Source organism: Scyliorhinus torazame, chromosome 10, assembly GCF_047496885.1.
Source record: "Scyliorhinus torazame isolate Kashiwa2021f chromosome 10, sScyTor2.1, whole genome shotgun sequence".
Lineage (NCBI taxonomy): Eukaryota > Metazoa > Chordata > Chondrichthyes > Carcharhiniformes > Scyliorhinidae > Scyliorhinus > Scyliorhinus torazame.
Window position 1 is genome coordinate 34,690,588 of NC_092716.1, and position 24,503 is coordinate 34,715,090.

At 47.9% G+C, this 24,503-nt stretch overlaps 1 long non-coding RNA gene across 5 annotated transcripts in view; it reads left to right on the forward strand.

The window, feature by feature from the left end:
- LOC140430459 (uncharacterized) overlaps positions 1–24,503 on the forward strand; it is a 57,433-nt gene that overhangs the window by 14,719 nt on the left and 18,211 nt on the right. Inside the window, exons 2-7 of one of the 5 annotated variants that reach the window (XR_011949426.1) lie at positions 162–238; positions 371–479; positions 637–696; positions 8,384–8,503; positions 10,052–10,169; positions 21,617–24,229. This is a non-coding gene — a long non-coding RNA (uncharacterized lncRNA). Of the gene's footprint in view, positions 1–161; positions 239–370; positions 480–636; positions 697–8,383; positions 8,504–10,051; positions 10,170–21,616; positions 24,230–24,503 lie in introns of those variants that run through there. The other 4 variants (XR_011949429.1, XR_011949430.1, XR_011949427.1 and 1 more) reach the window with 4 other exon arrangements.

Below are 24,503 nucleotides of genomic sequence, written 5' to 3' on the forward strand. Positions count from 1 at the left end.
AATTAAACTTTAAATTTGTCTGAAGTGCAATCGGTTAGTAGTCTGAAAGGCAAGATCAAAAAATGTGAATATGATTTGATAATGTTTGGGCAAATTGATGGAAGAATATGTTGTTAGTTTGAATCCTTTGCTGATGTTTTTATTGAATTTTGTTTTGTTAGAAAGCACAATGGTATTCAGATTTATGAGCACCCTTCTGCATGAGGTAGTGATTCAGTGCAGTTGTTTCAAGATGATGGTAAATATGAAATCTATTTCTAATATTATGAATTTGTAAATCTATTGAAAGTAGTTTTTATACAAGCTATCAATATAAGTAACTGAATATGGTATATCCTCGACATGATTCTGTTTTCCATATCTTCTGCAGTTATTTCATTAAATATTGCAACTACTGTGTGTAGTATGTGCCAGATGTTTTTCATGGAAGCATTTAGTGATATAAGTACCGGAAGCACCAATACAGTAAAGCTAAACAGGTAAATAGTCAATGACAGAAACAGATAATATTGTCCTCTTAACAAGATGTTGATTTTCTCTCATTCTCTTAATTATATACATGATTTTTTTTTGTCACTTTCTCACATACTTGGTTGGATTCTCTGTTCCTGCGTCTATGTGCTGACGCCAACGGAGGATCCGTGGTGTTCCATGACGAAAAAATCGGCCCCACACCCGCTACAGATTCCGCTACAGGTGAGGGCTAGTACCGGCACCGCGTGAAACACCTGCGAAACGCACGAAAAAGGGTGGGAGAATCGGCGGATCCGTACGCTTACACCCCCACACACGCACCAATCTCGCCTGAAAAGTTTGCGCCGGTTGTGCTGGACCGTGTAGATGTTTACAGCACAAAAGGAGGCCATTCGGCCCATCATGTCCACGCGGGTCAACAAAGATCTGACTACACTAATCCCATTGTCCAGCGTTTAGCCCATAACCCTGGAGTTTATGGCAGTGTAAGTGAATATCTAAATGCATCTTATATGATACAAGACGCTTTGTCTAAATCATTCTTTCAGACAGTGAGTTCCAGACTCCGACCACCCTCTGAGTAAAAACCTTTCCCATGCCGATCAGCTTCCTTGGAGTCCCCATTGGTTTGATAACACATGCCATTAAATCTACACCCCCCTGCCGCCCGCCACACCTCCCCCACCTCCCCTCCCACCCCCAACAGCTTCGATACACCTGTGTGCCGATTTGAGCTGTGAAACTAACGACTGCAAGCTCTATAGAAAGCTAAGGTGGACATACGAGGCAAATATTTTCACGCCTACTATTAAATTTGAACTTAATGGTCTTCCATATAAGTTCCACTTCCATGCTGCGAATGTGTGGTAAATTTAAACGATGCATGTTTGGAAGTCCAGTAGGTCTCGCTGCTGGAGCGTAACTTTTATGGGCAGCACAGTGGTTAGCACTGCTGCTTCACAGCGCCAGGGACCCAGGTTCAATTCCAACCTTGGGTGACTCTCTGTGTGGAGTCTGCACGTTCCATGCTCCCCGTGTATGCGTGGGTTTCCTCCGGATGCTCCGGTTTCCTTCCACAGTCCAAAGGTGTGCAGGTTTAGGTGGATTGACCTAAATTGTCCAAAAATGTGCAGATTATGTTGGGTTATGAGTTTACAGGGATAGGGCGGGGGAGTGGGCCTAGGTAGGGTGCTGTTTCAGAGCGTTGGTTCAGACTCGATGGGCCGAATGGCCTCTTTTGGCACTGTAGCGATTCTATGAGTCTTTTTCACAAGTTTCAAATCACGATCAAAATTGAACCGTTTCTGTTGGTGAGCTTTTCCGCGATCAAATGTTTTGTGGGAGAATAAGTAATTATCTGACGGGAGGTGCAAAGTTAGAATAGTTCTGGGGCGAAATTCTCCGGTATCGGCGCGATGTCCGCCGACTGGCGCCCAAAACGGCTCAAATCAGTCGGGCATCGCGCCGCCCCAAAGGTGCGGAATGCTCCGCATCTTTGGGGGCCAAGCCCCAACCTTAAGGGGCTAGGCTGGCGGCGGATGAATTTCCGCCCCGCCAACTGGCGGGGGGTCAGAGAATCTCGCCCTGGTCTGTATGAATATAACAGCTGATGAAATTGACAGGATCGATGGAGTGGTTTATAGGGGGAAACTATCCTGCCTCTCCAGATGAAGAAGAAACTATGATGGCAGATGACAGCAACTAAAGTGTTTGGAAAAATGTATATGGAGAGAAATAATTTCATTGTTTTCCACTTGAATAGAACCAACACTTGACGAGGTTGAGGTTATAATCATGTTGATACCAGCATGTGTTTGGTATTATAAAGAAAGTTTTATTAGCAGACAAGTTAAACACTATTATATGAGGCAATTAGAAACTGCAGATTTCTCACACCTTGTCACGATATGCCTATCATTAAAGATTCACAAGTGGGATATCTACAGGGTTCCCATCTTCCGTGAGACATATAACAAAAGTACTGTTTCAATACTTGTGTAGATGTCTCACTTGAAAGACGTTTAAGATTTTCGGGAAAAAAATGTTTCAAAATGGATAGCTAGTGGGATTTCAGAAATGAATTTCAAATCCATGCTGTCAACATTTTAAATCTTTGGTGACTAAATGTGTACAAGTACGCCATTTGCTGGTTTAAACATTCCATGTTGACTAGTTTGCCAATCTCATTGGCTATGAACTGTTAAGTAAGTGATTTTTCTGCATTAACTTAAATCAAGGTGCAGAACTGTGTGGGCTCCTCACTGGCACATTTGTAGGCAGTGGGGCAGGGGTGGGGATTCCGTAAAACTCCATAGGTTGCTCCTCCTCCATTCCTCCGCCCGGCCCCAACCTGTGCACAATTTTATGAAGGGTGGGCGAGACTTTGGGCAACTTGTCCACCCTCACTTTGAGGCTCTTCAGTGGCAAATTACCAGCCATGTAAGGGGCGCTTCCTGCCTGGTCTCAATCTTGAGGTTGACAGGAGGAGGAGTTTAGAGGCCGGGTGTGTGTGGGGGGGGGGGGGGGGTGGAGAAGGTGGGGAGAGTGGTTAGAGATAGCTCAGCTGGTTACCCTGTTCAGCTCTTGGGCATGAAGACAGAGGTGCCTCCCTCAAGAGCCTCCTTGCCACATCAGGGGGAAGGCATTGGCTGAGCACTCGGTGATGCCACCTCGCAACTCCCAGTTGACTTCAACCCCTGCTCTCCCCAACACCCCCTTTCCTCCCCACATACCCTTTCCCCACCTTTTGGACTCCAGGTCTTGGACTCCAGGGGCGGAATCTTACCATAGTTTTTTCAAAGTTTCAGGCTCAGACAGAAAACCGGTGCGTAACCTTCCAGCTGCACGGAACAGTTTTCACTCCAGAACTTCAGCCTCTCTGAGTAGAAAAACAATGAGTTGTCGGGGTTTATGCCGTCATTCTGGCAGAGCTGGGCCTGATCGAGCAGCCAGGATTGGCTTCACAGAGATAATGGCACCATCATTAAAGGGTGCCCCGATCAGAACTAAAGATCAACCCCTGCCTCCCCTTCCCCCCTCACTATGGAGGTATTGCTGGCATCCCCCCCACTCACTGTCTGTTTCCATCCCTTGCCTGCGAGTGCGCCCCTCAAAACCCGCTCCCCCTCACTGCCTGTTTCACCTCCCGTGTCTGGAAAAACCATCATCAATGGCCTTGGCACTCTTTCCCCCTGCCACACATAATGTCAATCCTCCTCCATCTCGTTCCCCAGATGGCCCACACCTGGCATTGTCACTGGCACTTCTCGGTTGGCACTGTCCCATTGACACTCAGCCTGGCTTTGTGCAAAGGCACAGTGCCAGAGGGAAGTGCCAAGGCACTGCCCAAGCATGTCCCTTTTCCCTTGGGGGCTATACTTACCTTTGCACCCCAGGATATCCCCTCGACTGATTCACATCTTCAATTGGGCAGCTCAGTAGCATAGTGGGTAGCACTATGGCTTCACAGCACCAGGGTCCCAGGTTCGATTCCCAGCTGTGTGGAGTCTGCACGTTATCCGCGTGTCTGCATGGGTTTCCTCCGGGTGCTCCGGCTTCCTCCCACAAGTCCCGAAAGACATGCTTGTTAGATGAATTGGACATTCTGAATTCTTCCTCAGTGTACCTGAACAGACACCGGAATTTGGCGACTAGGGGCTTTTCACAGTAATTTCATTGCAGTGTTAATGTAAACCTATTGTGACAATAAAGGTTTTATATATATATATACATATATAGATAAAGATATATAAAGCCCGCTAACGTACATCATGTCGGTGAGTTTGAATATTCAGTGAGGGGGGGATTATGTGGCCTTTCCAGATTCTCTCTGGATTTCTGCTCACGTTGGCGATCCTGTGGACCACTAACATGGGCTCAAAATAATTCCCCAGGTGTTCGGTTTGTAGTCCCAGTTATGGCCACTGCTGCTACTGGCGCTACAGAGCTGCCGCCAATGTGTTTGGCCGACAACTCTCTCAGGTGAGACTTTTCTGCTGGCAAGCTGTCCAATATTCACAATCTCTCTCTCTCCACCCCCCCCCCCCCCCCACCCCAGTCAGGCCCCCCAATGCTCTTTTGCTGCATCCCACCCACCCCAAACCTTGGGGAGGCCCCCGGATCCCACTACCTAGCAAGGATCCCCCTGGTCTGAGCCCTGGCACTGCCAACCTGGCACCCTGGCTCTGCCCTTGGCACTACCATGGTGCCCAGGTACTGGGGGAGTGCTAGGGTGCCATCCTGCCCTGTCCCCGATCCCCTGGGGGTCTTCACTAGCTTGGGAGTCCCCCCCAGGTGCCGTCATGACTGGTCCATGTTTGTGTGGCTCAGTCGTAAATGAAGTCCTGGTGAGGTCTCCCAGACACGGCTGGTGATTCCCAGATGCTGGGTGAATCTGGCATCCGGATATTTAAATGAGCCCTTTATAATTATTCAACTTTGTCTTCAACATCAACAACAACCACTTGCAATTATATATTATAGCACTTATTAACATGACCAGCAATGTAGCAAGTAAATTCAGCAAGAATTGGCCAGAGATCCCAGGTGGACAGCAGGTGGGGATAGGGTGATGTAAGGCTGCAGAATATTTCAAAGATAAGGGGGACTGAATTTGAGAAAGAATTTGAAAAGAAGAATTAGAATTTGAGAATCATGGCATTGCTTAAACAGGAGACTGAGTACCGGGCGATGGTGAATGAGAATTGGGCCTGTAAAGTCAGAACGGCTCCGTGTCTTAGCCGAAATGACACTGGAACACCAATTACAAAAGACCCGCCTACAGACTCAGGACCCACCATTTACGCTGGATGGGTGGGGGTGAGGCGAGGGTCAGTATTTCACACATCAGTGCTTCAGAGAGGCAGAAGCACAATTAACAGTAATTTCCATCACCCAGGTTTTTGAAACACGACTCTGGAATTTTAGGCATTTGCAGAAAAGATTTAAATGTACTGAAGTTCTTTGGGGACTTCAGGATGTGGATATGATCTGTAGAACTGTTATGATGTCAAGTCATTTCAATTCCTTGCCCTATAAATTTAAAAAGAAAATTGCTTGAGATGACACTCTTGAAAAAAGATATTGTTGCTTGCAATTTCAATAGATGTGGGTTGACATAAACCTGAGGGTCACTATTTTAGGATTAGTGCTCCTTGACGTCTTTGATAATCTGTCATTATCACATTGACTGACTCCCATTGAGGGAAGTTTCCCATGAGTCGGGTTTGGGAAGTTGGAAATTTTCCTGACTCAGCACACCTGACTTGGGAGCAAAAAGTTGGCCTTTTGTGTGAGTTAGGTCAAGGGAAGTGAAGTTTAGAATGACATGTGGGGCGAAATTCTCCTACCCGCCCCGCCACATTTCTGCGCTGACCGGCCGGCGGGAGTCTCCGTAACGCCGGCCGGTCAATGGGGTTTCCCATTGTGGGGTAGCCCCACGCTGTCGGGAAACCCCCGGGCGCCGGCAGAATGGAGACTCCCGCCGGCGGAGAATGACGCCCTAGGTTTCAAAAAGGCAATACTAGGAGGTTGGGGGTGGCAGCCACCAGATACGTTGAGGAAGGCGCGAAACTTGATGGCGGTCTTAGTGATGGCACCGATATACGGTTGAATGTTAATCATGGGGTCAAATATGACACCGAGATTACAAATTGTCTGGTTCAGCATGGTTGCTAGGGAGAAAGATGGATCACATGACAAGGGAATGGAGTTTGTGACAGGGACTGTCTCCTCAATATTTGATTGGAGGAATTATCCAATACAGGATGTCAGATCAGCAGTCTGACAGTTTAGCGATGGTGAATGGTTCAAGAGAGGTGCAAATTAGATTGAACTTAGTATCATTCACGTAGCTATGAACACCGACCCTGTAGGCTGAATTTTATGCCCCCATCCCGCAGGTGGGTTTGAAGGTAGGGGACATTTGTAAAATACAGGGCGTGCCTATCCCACCTGCCCCTCATCTGTCAGCTCTACAGTGGTGCAGTGCAGATATTGGGTAGCCCAGCTACCCTTGTGCCCATTGAGTCGCTTATGTGGTCAGTTAATGGTCAATTAAGTGCCTTGTCATTGCCTCCATCAGTATTCTCCCTGTTGCATTGAGAGATCCACACCAAGTGGGTAGCCCAGGTGTTAGATGAGGATGAGGGACACCTCAATTTGGACTCTATTGTTCCCATCGGAGAAAAAGTCTTGCCCTTAGCCACTGAATGCCCCTCCAAGCATAAAATAGCTGCGGGTATTAATTTTCATGGGGACACTCCTGACCAATTTCCTGGTTGAGTGAAGTGCATGGGGTGGGGAGGGTAGGGGGGGCGGGAATTTGGCTCCCCTTAAAATCCAGCTTTGTGTTTTCATGCACTATCATTGATCAGCTGCATGTAGATGAGAAATAGGAAGGGACCAAGAGTAGATCATTGGGGAATGCCAGAGGTAACAGTGTAGGGTCAGGAAAAGAACACATTGCAAATGATTTTCTGGCTGTGACTGGATAGATAAGAATGGAACAGAGGAATCCAGCCCCACCCAATTGGACGAAAATGGATTGGTGTTGGAGCAGAATTTTGTGCTCAACTGTGCGAAAGGCATCATTGTGCAACATTTTGGGTGGGATTTTCCATCTAGCGTCGCCAGAATCACGGAATGCATTTGGGCGGGGAATCGCACATCAGCCGAAAATCAATGCCACGCCAGGCACCCAGTGGAATGCCATGCTCTGGCGCCTCGATAACAGCGACGATGCATTCCACGCCCACATCAGCGTGGCATGCAAAATGTACAGTAACTGCCAATAGTATATCATTAATGGGCCCAACACGGTATTCACCGGCCTCCCGATGATCCACCTGCACCAGGCATGGTTCACTTGTGGTATTTTAGATTTGAATCGGATGCTGTGGCTGATGAGAGTGACAGGCGAGTACCCAAAGGCCCAACTGTGGGCTGTTAGCCATGCTGCTGGTTGGGAGGGGGTGGGGGCGCATTGGGGTGGGTGGGAGGGGTGGGGGTTGGTTGGGGCTGGGGCCAGTACCATGGGGGTGCTGACACACCCGGGCCACCCTGAGGAGACGGTGCAGCTTCTTCCTGCGCTGCTGTCCAGTCCTCACGGTGGGGTCCACGGCGCTAACCACCTCTGCGCCCTGTGTCCAGGCCTGGTTGACACGTGCAGGTGGCAGCCTCCTTCGCAGCCCAGGAAGCAGGGTGCCTCGCCTCTCCACCACGGCATCCAGCAGAGTCTCGAGCTCGGGGCCACTCTTTGTGGTGCCATTTTCTTGGCAGGAATGAGTGTGTTTGGGGTGTGGAGTGCTTACATGCAGCTCCAGCTTGTCAAGCACTCGGATGCCAATCCCGTTAGCAGTGAATCCAACGCTGGCTTTGTTTGGAATTGCACTAGTTTCACGTGGCATATTAGAATGTTCTGAATTGCTCCGGGACCAGCACCACTATTGGGACTGTAAAGAACCACCGATTCTGTCCCGGCATAGTCTCCAGAATGGAGAATCCAACCCTTTATGTTTTTGCCTCTTTATTCCAGAAGCATTTTCATTTTGCTATTGTGGTTGGTGGATGGTGGAAACATGATTACAATATTCAAATATTAAAACCATCTGTAAGAGGGTGTGTTCTGCAAACATTATTTACCGCGGAAAGGATTCATAACCTAATTTGTGTTCCTGAAGAATCTCAGTTATGTTTTCCATGTGGAGCAATAGCGAAGGTACATCTTAAATATCCCCAGAGAAATAATCTCATCATTTAATACACCCTAACTCCATCTCTTCTCGAGATGGAATGCCAAGAGACTCATAAAAATATAAGACAAACACATCAAGTTCTCTCTTATCTTTGGTTGGAATGATATATGTGCAGCACCTTGAAGTCTTTTCATCCTTCTCTCACCCCCATCCAGAAGTGCAAGTCCATTTGCCAGGCACTACACCATCATTTTCCCCGAGACCTTTGCACTGTTCCACTGGGATCCTCACCAAACACCATGAACAATTGACCATCATATCTTTGCTCCATTCAAGTGAGTCGGCAATCAGGAATTTTATAGATTTATGCTACTTTTCTCACCAGTCACTTAGACTGAAAAATAATGGTTCAGGTGGGCCCTTGATCACCTGGTATCCACGTGATTTATGGCTTTCACATGCTACTCACCCATAAAAGCTGCGTGCTTCATCTCTGCAGTCTGCAGTTGTGTGAATAGAGTTTATGTATATATAATAAAAATATACTCGGATATTTCACCATCAAAAGTAAGTTATCACTATGTTCATTTTGAAATAGGACTATCAAGGTAAGTGCTAAATCATTAAGTCAATTTATTTGATCTGCGAATGCATTTAAAATTTTGTTCAAAAGAATTGATTACAGTAAAATAAATTCTCCATTCTTTCTCGATATGTTTAAATTATGGCCAAAAGAATCATGAAAACACTTAACTGTATATTGGCTTTAGATATTGCATGTACCGTGTGGGGTATTGATATGCCGTTGATGAGAATGAGGGATTTAAAAAACCAGGTCACTTGGGAAAGTTAATTTACAAATATTGTCATCAAATTAAATGGTTAAAGTAACAAACTTTGAATGTTCCTGAAAACTGAGCACAGCACTTGAACATGCCAATAACATAATTTTTTCCAAGGGACAAAGTTCGACATAGTGAAACAATTATATTATTCAGGTCATGTCAATATTATTCTGCTTCATTAGTTTATTGATATCAATGGGGCAAGCCATTGGCTGCGTCCTTCTGAGTTTGTTAATGCTTAATTATGTTCGATGCAGCATATTCAAATACATTTTCCAGGAAATGTTCCTGTCTTTTGCAAAAGAAGATTGAAACACGAAAGGACATCATTTATGGTATACGTTGCAGATTGTGCTATTCTCAGAATTCCTGGGATTATAAATTCTGCGGAGCTTCCATTGCTACAAAAAAAAAATCATATAAACGTTCAATCCAAGCTCTGTCCAAAAAATATTATGAATTGGTCATCATTTTCTGAGTGCTATATTTAGAGTTCAGGCACCATTTTGTTCAGTATGCTGATTTTTCCAAATGGTATGAATTAAAAGTGAATTAAAATATCACAACCTTAATTTTGACTCTCTCCATTCACCATTCAGTTGCCATTCAAGTTGAGTCTGTTGGCAATTAAACTGATATCTCCTTATTATACGCAGTTAGTTAGTAACTTCACCCCATAGTTATGTAGTTAGTTTTTTTGAGATAGAATAACTCTTGTACCTATCAAACAAAATTGCAGTGCAATATATCACAAACAAAACAAAAAGTGGTTCTGGTTTTCGTGAAGTTTTTAAAATGTTATGAGTTTGTTGCAATCCTGCCTTTTCATTTGTGACCGCAGTTTCAATGAAACCCATTAAACTAGACTGGGTTTGATGATTTTAAATAGTTTGTGCTGTAATTAAATTGAAACAAATGGAATTTACAATTCCTTTCATCAGTTTGCATCAGTACTGTGCCTCATCTGCACAAGTGCACGGCAAATTTACATTTCGATAAAATGCTAATCTTGTTAAAATTTATTTATTCCTGCATCAGAATATTTTGATCAGTATTAGAGTTATCACCTTAGAGTGGAAAAGTACTTTATTCACCTGTATAGCTGATGTGACAAATCAGCAATCTCTTACATGGATCCACAAGGAAGGCTTGTGTGGTAAGTGAGATTCTTAAATAATTATAAATCTCTACCCCTGTCTAACATTACAATCTGGTTTCTAAGACTGATTGCCTTACTGGAAACAGGGAATCAGTTTTAAACAGTGATTTCACAGTCCTGTGACAATGATTCGATCGAGTGTCTAAAGTGAAGTGCATCAGATTACTCCTCCGTAACATTTTGCGCGATGCAAGACACTGTGCGTGCTGTTTACTTCGACAGTATTTTTTTGCCATACTGATGCACTATAATGAAAAATGTGAAGCCAATTCCTTTAGCAGGACACCAGCAGTGTAACTTTCACTGAAGCCAGCCAATGGGAAACTACTGAGATCAGATTGGCCGTCCGTTTTACACTCAGGCCAATTTTACTTTCAAACTCAGTTTCCCACTTGTTAGGTCAGGTTAAAATTGCCACCAGAGAATAGTTTGCCTCGCTATCTTTTATTATAAAATATGCAGTTATATGACTGACTGTTTATTGAGCACAGGTAAAATCAATCCTAACTATATGAATGTTTCTTCTATTCACCACATTTGGATTGTTTGTTCCTTAACATTAATTTTTTTTAAAAACTCTGAGCTGTTACGCTTTTGCGATTTTCCAATTGCTGAAAATTGAGATTTCTTTTGTCAAAGCTTTTTGTTCTGCACTCACAGGATATTCGCAAGAATATAATGTAAAATGTTGATTCCCTCTGCATTGTACCCTTGTGAATGTCCTGATGAGTGTAGGATAAAAAGCTTCAACAGGAAATGTAATTTTTTTCAGCAGTACGCCAGTTCTGTACCACCAAACGACTATTTTCCAATTAATGCCACAAATCGTACTATTCACTTGAAAAAAAAGTCTCTGGCTATATTAACGTCAGTGGTTTGTAATCGACCCATGTTTCTTTGAATCTCTGTTTTCAACAGTCTGACAGTGTTTAAAACTTCTTGCAGAATTAATTGGTGTGCAATTAATCATGATCAAGCATTAAATGACTTAAAATAGAACATGGCCTGGATTTTGCGGTCAACGATGAATGCATTCATTATACTTACTGCTGCTCACAAACTTTTAACACACTTTTGATGAGCAACATAAGGTATTTAGAGATGCTTTTCAGCACAGCGAAAGGGGATTCCTGACGTGTGTGAGCAGAGCTATCAGATTGAAGAATCTTCAGTGAGACATGTATACGGGCCTGATTTCAACCCCCTCAAAAACCATTCACTTACAGCGTTAAAACTGGACCGATGGGATCTAAACCAGGAAATATGAGTTAGCATATTTAATTCATTGTAAAATCATGTGTAGAAAGTGAAATAAATAGAAGAAAATAAAGGATGAGGAGAGAGATAACTGAGGCAGCAAAAAAAGGAAAAACAGAAAATTATTTTGATCATTAATTTTTTGAACATCTCCAACAATAAGTAAATTCTGAAGGAATGAGAAGCCGTACTTTTAAAAATCAAGTTTCAGGGCCAGACAGGTTGTTGGACAGTAATCAAGGTTTATCACATATTATAGATGTCTGGGCAGCCCTCAACAATGGCTAAGAGATTGAACTAGACGCGTAACTTTTTTTAACTTTACAGTGGTGCCGAAAGATCAACTCATTTGGGGAGTGATAATATAAGAAATAAGGCTTGGTTATTTTATAAACAAACTTTATTAAAACAAAAGAAAATAAAACACTATTTAAACTCTTAAATTTGAACTGTACCAGAAATAGATTACATGTAGTTTAACACTAGTTCCCATCAAACAATCCTTTTCATGATAATACAGCTCTTGTTCCACTTACACATCCAGGCAAAGGCAACACTTGCATTTAGGAAGCAATATTTCTTCTGTTGGGGCATTCATTCAGAACCCTTTTGCACAGTCTTCTCTCTGTGGCTTTTTTCATGACCTCTTCGATGGCTGCTTACATCTTTCTCTCTTTGCCTGTTCCAAATCGATTATCTCTCTCTGAGCTCTGCAAAGCCCTTCAAACAAAGGTGGGATGTCCAGATTTAACTTATCAATTGGCCATCCCGCCACAGGTTTAACTGGGACAGGGGGTGGAAGATGGCAGATTCCCCACTCGCCAACCTCCTTAAATGCCCCCCATCACAAACTTGAGAGAACTAAATTCTGTTCCAGGGGCGAAATTCTCCGTTATCGGCGGAAAGTCCGCCGATCGGCGCAAAAAACGGCGCAAATCCCACTTGCGTCACGTCATAAAAATGGGTCGATAGTCTCCGGCCCGAAATGGGCTAGCAGCGACATAACGGGATCCGCGCTTGCGCAGTGGTTCACGCCGTGCAGCGTCATACGCGCTGCACGGCGTGACGGCTCATAAGGCCGCGCAGCCCCCCCCCAACCGACCGGAACACCCGACCGCAACACCCGACTGGATGGCTGGCCGTCGCTCAGCCCCGAGGTTCGAGTCACGCGATGTGGAAGCGCTCCTGGACGCGGTGGAGCAGAGGAGGGACGCCCTGTATCCCGGGCACGGCCGCAGAGTTGCCCCACGCCACAGCCGGCGTCTGTGGAGGGAAGTGGCAGAGGCCGTCACCGCTGTGGCCCTGACACCACGGACAGGCACCCAGTGCCACAAGAAGGTGAACGACCTCGTCAGAGCAGGCAGGGTGAGCCTCCCCATATCCCCCCTCCCCCATATCCCCCCTCCCCCATATCCCCCCTCCCCCATATCCCCCCTCCCCCATATCCTCCCTCCCCATATCCCCCATATCCCCCCTCCCCCATATCCCCCCTCCCCCATATCCCCCCTCCCCCATATCCCCCCTCCCCCATATCCCCCCTTCCCCCATATCCCCCCTCCCCCATATCCCCACCCCCCATATCCCCCCTCCCCCATATCCCCCCTCCCCATATCCCCGATATCCCCCCTCCCATATCCCCCCTCCCCCATATCCCCCCTCCCCGTATCCCCCCCTCCCCATATCCCCCCTCCCCCATATCCCCCCTCCCCCATATCCCCAAGTGAATCCAGCCCTAACCTTAACCTCTGCAATGCACGCGCAACCGATGGCGTGCATTCATATACCTGCCTAACACTGTTGCCTTTTGCCCCTGCCACCCCCCCCCCCCCACAGGAGAAGCGCGCACACAACAATAGGGAGCATGTGAGGACTGGAGGAGGGCCCGCTGATGAGAGGCCACTGACCGTACACGAGGAAAGGGCCCTGGAACTGGCTGGCGGACCTGAGGACCGGGAGGTTGCTGATGCAGAGGTCGGGGGCCCACGAGCAAGTGAGCCACCAACAGCCCGTCCCCATATCCCCCCTCCCCCGTATCACCTGATCACTGCCTGATGTCTAACCATGCATGCTTCATTGTGTATCGCAGGACCAAACGTCCAGGCACCCATCCCCGCAGATGCACACCGCCCGCAGGATGCCCCTCGGAGACCACAGGAGACGGAGAGACCCGCACCCTCCAGCATGCGACGCCCGCAGGATGCCCCTCGGAGACCACAGGAGACGGAGAGACCCGCACCCTCCAGCATGCGACGCCAGCAGGATGCCCCTCGGAGACCACGGGAGACGGAGAGACCCGGACCCTCCAGCATGCGACGCCCGCAGGATGCCCTTCGGAGACCACGGGAGACGGAGAGACCCGGACCCTCCAGCATGCGACGCCCGCAGGATGCCCCTCGGAGACCACGGGAGACGAAGAGACCCGGACCCTCCAGCATGCGACGCCCGCAGGATGCCCCTCGGAGACCACGGGAGACGGAGAGACCCGGACCCTCCAGCATGCGACGCCCGCAGGATGCCCCTCGCACACCACGGGAGACGGAGAGACCTGGAGCAACAGGGAGACGACACCCCCGTCACGTGCGGGAGCGACCACCCAGCGATGAGGGGGGCAGCCACAGGCCCCCGTCACATCCGAGCCAGGACACCACTACCCAGGACACCACTATCCAGGACACCACTATCCAGGACACCCCTACCCGGGACACCACTACCCAGGACACCCCTACCCGGGACAGCACTACCCGGGACAGCACTACCCGGGACACCCCTACCCGGGACAGCACTACCCGGGACAGCACTACCCAGGACACCCCTACCCGGGACAGCACTACCCAGGACACCCCTACCCGGGAAGACGAGATACCGGACAGTGACTCAGAGTGGATGGGTGGAGACGAACCCCCACCCCAAAGTGCCATGGAGTCAGAGTGGGACGAAGAGCATGACACAACGCCACTGCTGTCACCAACACCCTCCACCATCGCAGAAACACTCACCACGGTTGGGCACTTTAGTGATGAGGCGTCTGGTACACTCACTGGTGCGCACAACACAGCCGTCCCGGTACAGCAGGTGGAGGTAGGAGCAGCAGAGGGACCGGGCGGTCGGAGGGCAGCCCAGGCCAAGTGAACATCTGCCGCCCAGATGGATCCCGGGTTCCTGCAGTTACCACACCCACACATAGATCCGATGCAACCACCGACACGGAGACGAGCGAATAGGGTGACGGGTGGCTTGCGGCGGCTGCGGTGGCAGGTGGAGGAGTCCACCCGCGTCCAGGAGCTGGGTGTGGTCCCGGTCATGCGTGCCACCCAGGCTGACACCGCACGGGTGGCGTCCGCGGTGGAGGCAATGGGTGCGACGGTGTCAGACATGGGGAACGGTTTGCGAGGCCTGGGGCCTTCCGTGCAGGCGGCGTCTGTGGCCCAGGAAATGGCTGCCCTCTCACAGGAGGCCATGAGCCAGTGCCAGCGCCAGATGGCAGAGGCGCTCAACGCCATAGCCCAGTCTCAGCAGGCCATGGCCCAGTCTGAGCAGGCCATAGCCCAGTCTCTGCAGGCCATGGCCAAGTCTCTGCAGGCCATGGCCCAGTCTCAGCAGGCCATCGCTGAGGGCATCGGCGCCAGTGGCCATGTGCGAGCCGGCGTCGCACTGTCACAGACAGGGTTTGACAACACCCTGGGCTCCATGGCTGCAAACCTGCAGACCCCTGTCGATACCAGCACGGGCCTCCAGGACTGGCAGCGCCAGATGTCGGGGGGGCGTCGGATGGCCAGTCCGTTTGCATCCCCCATCCATGTAGAGGCCTGGGGGCCATCGGGCACCCCGAGGGAGGAGGAGGTGGTGTGGTCCGTCCCGGCTCCCTCTGTAGGGGAGGTCCCGGTACACCGCGACACCTCGGACTCCCCCCCCCCCCCCCTTCCGTCCCAGGTGCATCGGGTGGGCAACGGGCAGGACAGGCTGGCAGCTCGCCATCCCAGTCGCCTGGGCCGCAGCCTGGCCCATCTAGGCCAGGACGCCCCAGGAAATGGCCGCCAAAGGGATCCAGTGTCAGAGGGCAGGAATCACAGGAGTCCACCTCCAGTTCTGCTGTACCGTCTGGGGAACCACGTAGACGTAGTCAAAGGGCCCGTAAGGCCAAACAATTAGACACTGAGTAAGTTGGCACGGGTGCAGGGCACAGATGAGTTTTAGGGGCTAGGGCACGTGCATGAATTTCTTTGGTTATTAAAGTCAATGTTACACCTACCGAAGCTGCCTTTGTGCTCTGTCCAAAGTGTGCGGGCGTGTCATGTACGTTGAGCGCAAGTGTGAGTGTGAGGGGTGGTCTTACCTCAGCCCCAGGTGAGTCTGCCCCCTTCCCCCTGGGCCGCCATCAACATCCCCGGGGAGAAGGCGGGACCGTGCGCTGCAGTGTCACAGCCGCATGCAGGGATGGTCCGGGTGGATGGTGGTACTGTGGCCATGGGTCAGACATAGTCCAACGATGTAGAGCCAGGAGCTCATCGCAGGGCGGGTTGTCATCATCCTCCATGGCCTGCGATAGACACGCGTCCACCCGCAACTGGGTGAGCCCGGCCCGTTGTGCCGTCGGTGGATCGGCAATTGGGGGGGGGGGGGGGGTGGTGTGCATGTGGGTGGGGTGTGTGGGGTTGGGGAGGGGGGTGAGTGTGCTGGGTGGGTGGATGGGTGGGGGGTGTGGGTGGTCGGCTGTTGCCATGGTGTGCGGTCTGTGGCCATACTACCCGATTCCCACGCCCATCTAGTCAGTGAAGCGGTCGGCTATCAGTCTGTCCCGTGCCCGCTGGGCCAGCCGGTAACGGTGGACAGCCACCCGCCTGTGTCTACCCCGTCTGCCCTGACCATTGCCCCCATCCCCCTCATCTGGGGAGGACTGGGCCTCTTCCTGCTGCTCCTCCACTCCGCCCTCCTCTGCCTGCGGCACATCGCCCCTCTGCTGGGCTATGTTGTGCAGGACGCAGCACACCACAATGATGCGGCCGACCCTATCTGACCGATACTGGAGGGCGCCCCCAGAGAGGTCCAGGCACCTGAAACGCATCTTCAGCACGCCAAAGCACCTCTCGATCACTCCCCTTGTCGCTACATGGGCATCATTGTAGCGGTTCTCCGCCTCATTGCGTGGCCTCCGTATAGGCGTCATCAGCCACGATCGCAATGGGTAGCCCCTGTCGCCCAGCAACCAGCCCCTCAGCCGGGGATGGCGTCCCTCGTACATGCCGGGGATGGATGACCGCGACAACACAAATGAGTCGTGTACACTGCCTGGGTGACGGGCGCAGACGTGCAGGATCATCATGCGGTGGTCGCAGACCACCTGTACGTTCATCGAATAGGTCCCCTTCCTATTAGTGAACACGGCCCTGTTATCTGCAGGTGGCCGCACGGCGACGTGCATCCCATCGATCGCGCCCTGGACCATGGGGAACCCGGCAACGGCAGAGAAGCCCACGGCCCGGGCATCTTGGCTGGCCCGGTCCACGGGGAAGTGGATGTAACGGTGCACCATGGCATAAAGGACATCTTTCACTGCCCGGATGCACCGGTGCACCGATGTCTGCGATATGCCGGACAGGTCCCCACTCGGTGCCTGGAATGACCCCGTTGCATAAAAGTTCAGGGCCACCGTAACCTTGACGGACACGGGGAGAGGGTGTCCCCCGCCAGTGCCACGTGGTGACAGGTGTGCCAGCAGGTGGCAGATGTGTGCCACGGTTTCCCGGCTCATCCGGAGTCTCCTCCTGCATTCCCGGTCCGTGAGGTCCTGGTATGACTGCCGGGGCCGGTACACACGGGGCGCCCTCGGGTGCCTCCGTTGCCGTGGGGCCGCGACGTCCTCCTCCCCCTCCTCATCCTGTCGGTCAGGTGTCCCTCCAGCCTGGGCGGCTGCCGCCTGCCCCTCTGCGGCAGCCTGCGCCGCCTCTCTGGCACGCTCCTCCTCCTCCTCCTCCTCCTCCTCCTCATCCAGGGCAACATAGACATGAGCGGCTGCCACCACGGCGGCCAACATCGCTGGATGGTCTGAAAACATGACGGCCTGGTGGGGGGGGAGGGGAACGACGACATGTCATCATTGCCCATATCCCCTCCTCCCCCCAGTCAGGTGGCATGGACCGCATGGGTCCAACTGTTGGAGGCTGGCACCTGGCCAGGTGGACCAACTGATTTGCCCTCCCATCACCCTCCTCGGCACGGACCCCCTCCCCAACCTCCACCCCAGCACGCCCACCCCCCCCAACCTCCACCCCGGCACGGACCCCCTCCCCAACCTCCACCCCGGCACGGACCCCCTCCCAACCCCCAACATCCACCCCGGCACGGACCCCCTCCCCAACCCTCAACCTCCACCCCGGCACGGGCCCCCTCCCGGCACTCCCCCGGAGCCCAGCCTACTCTAACCACCCCCCCCCCCCCCCCCCCCGCCGCACACACACACACACAAGCCGAGACACACCTCACCTCACGCAATCAGTCTGCGGCCACGCCATTTCCTGCCCAGAGCCAACCCCCCAGGCCGTCACTCACCTCCTCGCTGGTTGGCGTGAGCCTGGAGCACCGGGTCACGCCGATGAAAAGGAGGTTTGATTCACGTCAACGTGAACGGTCATCACGTCGACGGGACTTCGGCCCATCCGGAAGGGAGAATATCGGCAGGCTGAAAATCGGCTGCCTTGCGCAGACCCGTGACATTCTCCGCGGCAGCGGCGCCATTAACGCCCCGCCGACTTTTCTCCCTTCGGAGACTTCGGCGGGGGCGGGGGCGGGATTCACGGCGGCCAACGGCCATTCTCCGACCTGGCGGGGGGTCGGAGAATGACTCCCCAGAAGTCAGACATTTTAAATTGAATTTTCTTTCAGTAGAAGTAGGCATTTTGTCATGAATTTGCCTGGAGATAGCGTAGACAGTATTCAAAGGGCCCCAATTGGTATGCGTCTCTCCCAATAACAAGTTTAAAATGGCAGTTTGGATAATAATCAAGTGTGAATATCTTACGGAGGAGAAGCAGATTATAGACGATTGGGAAAATCCCTGAGATATAGGAATGTTAACCTATTGTCAAGGACGTTCATCGGGCAGGTAGTTAAATACACAGAACGCATAATCAAAGAACAACAAATGTATAATTGACCCGTCTCTGAGAAAGAAGGGAGGCAGTTACCATCTAGCAATCTCAGGAAGTGAACAGGCCAGTTTCCAGCCACCAAGCCTGAAGTCAACGTTAACACCAAACAAGCTTCTAAGTCTCAGAGCCAAGGCAGTGCAGAAAACCTTTGTAACAGCTGTTCTAAAATATCTTCACTGGACCAGGAAAAAGATGGTTCCCAGATATGACTATCATCCCTGTACTGTGTATAACTGTAACTGGTTATTTAATTTGAATGTTGTTTGGGGAATAGGGGGAGTCTTTCAGAGTTCAGGTATTGTAGATATATTTGGTAACAAGTGTTACATTCTATATAAATTATACGTTTTTTGTAATTCATACATCGTAATTGTGTGAGAGTCGAGTCGTCCTATTTGTTTGTATTTGTCTTTTCTTTAGTTTAATAAATAGTCTTTAATAATTGTTACACGATGACTGGGCTATTTATTCTCACTGGGATTTCACTTGTCTCTGCACAACAAAAGAAAATAAACCTATATATCCCCACAAACCAGTGTTCCAAGTTGAAACCATCACAGATAACATCTGCGTGCTTCATGACAATTTAAAAATGCAAAGTAAATTAACCAAAGAAGCACAGATTTGACTGTATATGTGGTTTGAAACATTCTCACTGAGGAGAATAGTATAGCAAGGCAGTTCTCGAGTTTGGGAAAAGCTGCAATTATGTATTAAGCATTCTTAATTCATAGGGTCTTGACAGTTTTAGCCATGTTAAAGTAATGTAATGCTGAGTGATTTGTGATAGTATTAGATTTGTTTTAAAAGGAAATAGCGTTAGAAAAAATAGATTGATGAACTGTAGGGAAAAACAAACTGAAAAATGTATAATTTAAAATTAAACTAAAAGTATTACATTGTTGAAACTATGGAAGTAGGTTAGAACAACTATTTGGGATAAGAAGAGACAGAGGTTAGCACAATTGAAGAAACAACTTGCATCAAAACGTTTTAGCCCCTTCCTGTTCTATTGCATTGATGTGAATACTCTTCCATAGTATTGCATATGCATCAAATGCCTTTGATTTTTTTCTTTCTGATCTAAAGAAGGCTAACATTTTTATTGAATTCAGTGGATTCCCTCCATTCTATTAAAACTTTAATGCAGCTTTATTATCACGGAATGATTTATCAGGCATGTTCCTTTGTAGACAAGTATTTTTTTTAAAAAAATTATGGGGTGTGGGTGGCTCTGGCTCGGCTAGCATTTGTTGCCCATCACTAGTTGCCCTTGGGAAGTGGTGATGAGCTGCCTTTTTGAACTGCTGCATGTAGGTACACCCATGGTGCTGTTAGGGAGGGCGTTCCAGGAATTTGATCCAGTGACAGTGAAGGAACAGCGATATATTTCTACGTTAGGATGGCGAGTGGCTTGGAGGGGAACTTCCAGGTGGTGGTATTCCCAGGTCTGCTGCCCTTGTCTTTCTAGCTGGCAGTGGTCATGGGTTTGAAAGATGCTGCGCAAGTTCCTGTGCTTCATCTTGTAGATGCTACACTCTACTGCCACTGTTCATTGGTGGTGGAGGGAGTGAATGTTTTCAGAAGGCTTCCAATTAAGTAATGTCCTGGATGGGGTTAAGCTTCTTGAGTGTTGTTGGAGCTGTGCTCATCCAGGCAAGTGAAGAGTTTTCCATCACACTCCTGCCTTCTGTCTTGAAGGCGGTGGACAGGCTTTGGGGAGTGAGGAGGTGAGTTACTCGCTGCAGGATTCCTAGCCTCTGACCTGCTCTTGTAGCCACAGTATTTATATGGCTAATCCAATTCAGTTTCTGATCAATGGTATCCCCCATGGATGTTGATAGTGGGGGATATAGCAATGATAATGCCATTGAATGTCATGGGGCAATGGTTCGATTCTCTGTTTTTGGAGACAACCATTGCCTGGCACTTGTGTGGCACGAATGCTAATTGCCATTTGCCAACTCAAACCTGGATATTGTCCAGGTCTTGTTGCATTTGGACATGGACTGCTTCAGTATCGGAGGAGTCGCGAACATTGGTGCAGCCATCTGCGAACATCCCCACTTCTGATGTTATGATGGAAGAAAGGTCATTGATGAAGCAGCTGAAGATGGTTGCGCCTAGGACGATATCTGATAACTGCAATGTGTAACTTTAGTTTGAATATGACGATACTTTAAAGAATTTTAATGTCAATGCTTCACTCTGACTACTGCATTGTGAGTCAATTTGTACCATAGAAAACTTGGTAAAATAATAGATATCTGTTCAAATTCAGTTAATCAGAGCAGCATATATTGGTTTGCAATGTATTATAATTAAAAATTTTCATTATGTTTGAAGTACTTTATTACTGGTTTCTAAATCCTCTTAGATAGGAATGTTTCTAGTCAAAATATGTATTTTATAGGCTACTTAGGCACAGATTATAGGAAAACTTTTCGTGCAATTACAAACAGATCCATAATACCAGAACAACAGTGTTATTTAATAATAAAATGAAAGCCATGTTCCATAAGACCAGAAGTATTCTGTCTACTGCAGTATGAATTGACCACAATAGGTTCATAGCCGTAATATTACTACTGCAGCCTGAAATCTGTGATCCAGCCACACAGTCTTTTTAATGGTAAAGGCATTGTTTCCGGGGCACATTCGGTAGTTGAGTTGAAACTGCTAAAACTACAGAAAGCTTTTGTTTTGGAATCTCTATAGAAATAATTTAAAAAAAAAATATTATAAGTATACTGGTTTATAAAAGGTTAAAGTACATATTTTCCATTTGTTTAAAAAGTTTGTTTACGCTCGGCTTAACCTTTCCACCCATCTGTATTCACAGTTGAGGATTGGCAGGATCTAGAGTCTGTACAGTTTACATGCTTAAAATGTGCTGTGTCGTTGTGCGTTGCCTCATTTGAGAAATAATTTTATATGGAGCAAATGTAGCTTTTAATATGTTTTTCATGTCGTTGCATTTAAATGATGCACAATTAAACTTTATAGAATATTTATTTACCCTTTATTTTTATTCTTTTTCAGGCTGCTGACTAGGAAACAGCTGGGAGGCTTGGATTGTCTGGACCATGAGCACCTCCATGAGCTAGCCCACGATCCTCCGGCATGTGGGGGACAGTTCACGCAGGGCAGGACAGATCATTTCAATTATTTTTGTCCCCCCTGAGTTATGTGCGAGACAATCTGGCCAAGAGCCAATGAAACTTACCCAACAATGGTCTGTGAATGTGAGTGGCTAATAGCACTGGAGCTCAAACCTGTAACTTTTCGTCAGGAAGCAAGCATTCCGCTGCTTCTGATGTACGGCAGACCAGTTTTTCCACTCAAAAATAAATAAAATCTGCAATTTTAAGAGAGGCACACTGTACAATATGTCGGTCGGTGGTTAATACTTTGTGATCCAGAAATTGGGGTCCATTGTGCTAATAATCTTACAGTACTCATCTTTTCAGCTTCCTTGTTCTAAGATCTGTTAGGAACCACAACTTTTATAAGCATACAAATGTGTATTGATGTAACTGATGTTTAATGTATTATGCGCATTGACATCTTTTAAAAAAGAAAAGCACTGGAAATATATAGCATTGCTTCATTTCTTGATGGAATTCATTTTTCATGTAGGACATGCGGAAATTTGAGCGTTTCCTCAAACCGAAAGCCATTTCCACAAAACTAAAATCTGTGAACAAGTTTTTTACCCTCTCCGCTTTAGAACTCAAGCACATCCTTGCCATCATGTCGCCAACCAGAACACCATGGGTCAAAGTTACACTAATCAAAATACCACGAATAACATTGATGCATTCTCTACCAGTGCCAGACCTATAAATGATGTTAAGGTGTGAACTCACCATTATATCAAAGGAAAAGACAGAAGCACTAAATTGACCAAATTCATTCATGAAGCTTATTTGACCCATATTGCAAATTCATTTAGAAGCCATTTTTCAGCCTGAAATCATGAAAATCAAATGTTTTAAATTGGATCAATGTCATTGGAAGTTAAGACAATTCTGACTTTGCAAACAGTTAAAATTTTAAGAATGCCTATATACAGCAAGTGCACAGATGTATGACAGATGTGTGGACATAAGCTTGGCATTCTCTGTGGACCACCTGACAGTTACAAGGCTATTGGTGGTTCATTTTATTAATACATAAAGGTCAATCGCTAAGGGAGTTCCACTCTACCAGAGAGAGGAGAGAATTTCTTTTGAATACAGTTTTGTGGTTGTTGCTTAATAAGTCAAGTAAGGAGCACACTGCAGTGCTGCTCTGCATCGATTTATGTGTGCCATGGATCTATGTCTGTTATTTGGAAAGAAAATTATAGTTCCTATTTTCTAATTCAAGATGAAAAAGAATCAAGCTCAAAGAGGATGAACATGTGGGAATTTCAGGGTTGGCAGTTTAGTACATCTTCCAAATTTGGTGTAATTTTGTCTTGTGAATAATGGACTGAGGGAAACTGACGAATCGATTATGGGAGACTTGTGAAATGAAAATCACTTATTGTCACAAGTAGGCTTCAATGAAGTTACTGTGAAAAGCCCCTAGTCGCCACATTCCGGCGCCTGTTCGGGGAGGCTGGTACGGGAATTGAACCGTGCTGCTGGCCTTTCTTGGTCTGCTTTAAAAGCCAGCTATTTAGCCCTGTGTGCTAAACCAGCCCCTCCTTGTCTCCTTCTTATTTGATATTACTATCCTTAAAGTTAAATTGGCTCATCTTTCCCAACGCACTATTGTTTGGAATTTCCAATGGAGTGCCAAAAATATTCTAAGTTAGTTAAAATCAGAGGATTTGACCTTGCTTTTCTGCAGGAAACTTTCCAAGTTCGACTGAAACATCAAGGGCTATGATTGGCACTGTAGCACCAATATTCCATTCCTCGGCTCATCCTGTTTTTACATTAAAAGCAATCTCACCTGACAAGACTTTCAGCCCTGCTGCACAAAAGACATGTAGATACATTCTGGTACACCGAGAACCTTAGTAGGCCTGTGTATTAATGGAATTATACTGATTTCAACATCCTCGGTGTTGCAGGTGCAATACCTCAAATCCAACTTCTGGCAGTGTCCAAAAGACGCAATATGATTTTAAGGTGGCCAAGTAAAAATTTTAAATATGAGTAAATGAGTGGAACGAAAAGCTGACTGGCTTGTTTGGGGAGTTGCTCCATCGGCAGTAGTTAACCGCTTCATGCGCCTGTCATTGATTCTTGACCCCACCTGACCCGGCTCAGAAAGGTTTGAGGGGGAGTTGCACCTCTCTGCACAACTTCCATCTTGAGTGTTTCTCTCGGAATCGAACACATTTTTTAAGTTGTAGCCTTCTCAAAGCACGGCCCGCATTAGACTTGATCATTAACAATCTTTATCTAATCACACAACAGATCCTGTGAAATGCCTCCGAGACATTCTCCCAAAAACTGGCAAGATCCCAAATCTGGCAGGGACTCTGTCCCCAGCTTGCCGGTTTTGAGGCATTCTACCTGCGTTATTGCATTATTCTCTCATACCGTCTAATATGATTCAGACGTGGTGGTGAATGGGTTCAATCTGTTCTGTCGACAAATACATTTTCATCATAAGAAATAAATAAGTTTTGCTCCACTGTCTAGAAAGCAAAAATTATTCCTTTGTTTGTTACTAATTTTTGTAAGGGACAATGGAGGAGAGAAACAAACTTATTTTACTTAACATGGTAACTATTATGTACGGCTCCAGTAGTTCCCTACTGTGTCTTCTCTAGTCGGTGCCTGACTGGCCGTCTCTATTTATACAAACTCACATTGACTTAGTTAAGGGTCCCCTGCCCACTTATCGGGGGGAGTTCGTATTCCACAAGCACCACAAGGTTAGTGCATCATTCATACCCCGTGAGACTCTTGCAGATTACAACAGTAAC